Raw genomic sequence first — 3749 nt, 5'->3', positions numbered from 1 at the left:
GGAGAGAAAAATTGTAAGCCAGGTACTGAACTCATTAAGGAAGGAAAGGAAGTGACATAGAGGGCTGTAGACAATAACTACCAGGATTTTGATCGGGTCGTAGATATGAATGACTTGAACCTCAAAGGAAAAGAAGGTTACTGAGTGATAGAGGAAGACCAGTGAGCAGAGGGGAATGAGTGAAGGTGCAGGAAAGGGAAGCCAGGGCAATGTGTCACCAGGAGATTGCTCAGCTCAATTCCCTTATTTTAGTGATGAGGAAAAACAGGGCCCAAAAAGGGTTACGTAACTCACTCAAGGTCCCATAGGCAGGAAGTCATAGAGCCAGGATCCCATCCCAGGTCTTTCATCAATCAATCACTCCCTAAGTATTTATTAAACACCTCCCACCCATGTGCCAGGCACTGCCCTGGGCATTGGAGTTACAGGTAAAGAGAAGATGATGGTACACCGGGGCACCTCTGACACGTACACAGGCTGTGTGACCCTGAGCGTGTTACTACATGTAACTCCCAGATACCCCCTCCCTAACCCCAAACAGCAATTCTTTAAGACCTGAGGGGGTACAGGGGACTGTGACCTTGGGGAGAATTAGGTATTGATGAGGGGCAGCTAAGTGGCGCAGTGGGTAGAGCGCCGGCCCTGGATTCAGGAGGACCTGAGTTCAAATTCAGCCTTAGACACATAACACTTACTAGCTGTGTGACCCTGGGCAAGTCACTTAACTCCATTGTAGGCCTCCCCCCAAAAAAAATTAGATATTGACTTCTACCAACCTTCAGTTTGTTTTGGAACCCTCTAATATGCTAAGCCTATACTATTAAATGACCTAGGGACCCTAGGATTCAGCAGACTACCAAAGAGGTCCAGGACAGAGAAAAGATTAAGAAACTCTGATTTAGGATTATAGATTACAGGTACTCATCTGCATTGAAGGGTCTAGGGGATGAGAATCTGCAATCTGCATTGGCAGATGGAGTTTCCTTACCAGGGATTTCCCTAGAGCAGTAAAACCACAGGTCTAGTCCCTACCCGATCCTAGATAGAAGTTTGGCTTTGCCACTATATAGCTAAGGTGAGAATATAGCTGGGCTGGTACAATCCACTCCCCACTATTGTGAAGAAAAGGGGGGAGGCAGGGAGTTGAGACACCGAAGGTCAGGATGATCACCCTCATCTAGACTGGTTGGTACATTTCTTGGAGGCACTCCCCTGCTTACAAATAACCTTTGTGGTGTGTGTGTTGTGGGGGGGAAGTAGGGGGAGGTCTAGGTTTGGAAAATTTTTTTTTGGTGTTTTTTTAATCTTTTTAGCACGGAGTTGCTGCTGACCTAAAATTGAAGACTTGGCTTCCCTGACTCAGCAGGATACAGATGTGTGAACCCTGCTCAGAGCAGGGCAGACAGAGACGGGGAAGCCAGCCCCACACAAGGGAACTCATCCCTGGGCATGCGTGTGTGCACCCCTAGCCATCTACCTCCATGCTGGCGTCAGGGAGCTTGAAAGCCTGATGATGGACAGCAGGTCTGCTGAAGCCTCTGGGGAGCTGGCTGGTTGTTTCTGGAAAGAGAGACTGATCTTGCAGCAGCAGCAGCAACAGCAGCAGATACAGCCCAGCTGGACCCACTGGTTGGTTTAGTGACTGACTGCAAAGTCAGGGGGACTGGACTGGGGTGTGGAAGGACGGAAAGGGGCTCTGAAAGTGGTGCTTTATGAGCCCTTGTTCAACTCAGGCATCAGCCCTCTGCCTGGGTTATTACATCAGCCTCTTAACAGACCTCCCTGCCTCCAGTCAGCCCATTCAAACCCTTCTGTACAGTCTGACATACTCAGGTTTTAAAGAAAAAATTTTGAAATAAGTTTTTGTTGATATTTTCTGTTTCTTACATCACCATAGTTAACCCAAGTATCCCTTCCAGAGAGCCATCCCATACAACAAATATATTCTTTTAGAGAGGAAAAAGAGTCAGCACAACTGAGCAACAAATTTATTGTCTGGAAAATGTGTGACGTGTAGCACCTGTCAACCTCCACAAAGGTGTGCGTTGGGACCACACTCGTTAGATCTGCTTTATACGAGATATTTGTAAAGCACTTACATAGTGCCAGGCATATAGTAGGCACTTAATAAATGCTTGTTGTCTTCCCCTTGTTCCCTTTATATGCCTTAGCCTTCCTTCCTTCATTCATTAATTCAAAACATGTTTCTTATAAGCCTACTCTGTGCAGAGCACTGTTCTGGGTTCTGGGCGTTGGAGGAAGGGCAGAATGTGAGTGTCAGTCATGACACAGAGTCTCAGAATCTGGGAAGAAGCCCAGAGACTGTGAGGCTGTGTAGGCTGCTTGTAAATGTTTAACAAGCAGCTCTCCAGAAAAATATTAGAATGACCCACTTTTAAGTTTAATCTGTATCATCAACATTTTTCCATCACTTTTTCTGTTGTTTAGTCATTTTTCATTTGTGCCTAATCCCCAGTGGGGTCACCAACAGTCAGACATGACTGAAAAAGTTGTTAAAGCTTAAATCTACACTAAGACATTTGGGATGCCCTGAAATATCCCATTTGACCCACACAACAACCCTAGGAAGTAGTGGTAATAATAATAATAATAATACTTAGTACTGATGTAGCACTTTAAGTTTTTCAAAGTGTTTTATATGTATTATCTCATTTGCTCCTCATAACAACCCTGGGAGATAGGTACTATTATTATCATCCCCATTTTACAGATGAGAAAACTAAGGTTGAGAGAAATTAAATGACATTCTTAGGCCACATCACTATTAAGTGTCTGAGGCTAGATTTGAATTCAGGACTTCCTGACTCCAGGTCTAGCAGTCTGACCACTGAACCACCCAGCTGCCTGTGCTGTTGACCAGAGGAAATAAAATTTCAAGAAAAACAAAAGCTCCACTAACCTATGATGATTCATGTCCTCTGCTAGGCTGTCACTACTGTCCAACAATGTTTTTTGCCATTTCTAATTGACTTTTGATCACGCTCTTTACTTCAGCCATTCTTTCTGTCTCCCCGTCCTGGAATGGACTCCCTCCTCCCCTCTGCCTTTCAGAATCCTTCAGTATACAGTTCTGGTGCTGCCTCCTCCACATAGCCCTCCCTGAACTCCTCCTCAAATATTCCTACCTTGCATCTTACTGAGCTCTCTACACTTCATTTTGCCCCAGAAGGAGGTAAGCTCCTTGAGGCCAAAAAGTCTTTGTTTTTGTCCTTGTGTCCTCAGAACCTAGCACAGTGCCTGGTAATCGGTCAGGAGGTCAGCTAGCTTTTATTAATCCATGCTATGTGCCAGGCACCATGCTAAGCCCTGGGGATGCCAAGAAAGGCATAAGACAGTCCCTGCTCTTACGTCTAATGGAGTCAACACCATGCAAATAACTATTCACAGACAAGACAAAGATAGGATGAATTAGAGACAATCAGTAGAGGGAAGGCACTAGTATTAAGGGCAATGACTGTAGAAAGTAAGATTTTAGCTGGGACCTGAAGGAAGCCAAGAGGCAGGGAAGAGGAAGGAGAACATTCCAGGTATACGAGACACTTTGTTTTGGGCTTTTTGAGGCAAACAGGGTTAAGTGACTTGGCCAGGGTCACACAGCTAGTAAGTGTCTGAGGCCGCATTTGAACTCAGGTCCTCCTGACTCCAGAGCCAGTTTCTCTGTCCACTGCACCACCTAGCTGCCCCAGGTTTCATTTTCCACAAAGGCATGGAGAGAGAAGATGGTGTGT

Source organism: Phascolarctos cinereus, unplaced genomic scaffold (assembly GCF_003287225.1).
Source record: "Phascolarctos cinereus isolate Bilbo 61053 unplaced genomic scaffold, phaCin_HiC Scaffold_4;HRSCAF=312, whole genome shotgun sequence".
NCBI classification, from domain to species: domain Eukaryota; kingdom Metazoa; phylum Chordata; class Mammalia; order Diprotodontia; family Phascolarctidae; genus Phascolarctos; species Phascolarctos cinereus.
Note: the sequence above shows the minus strand (reverse complement) of the source record.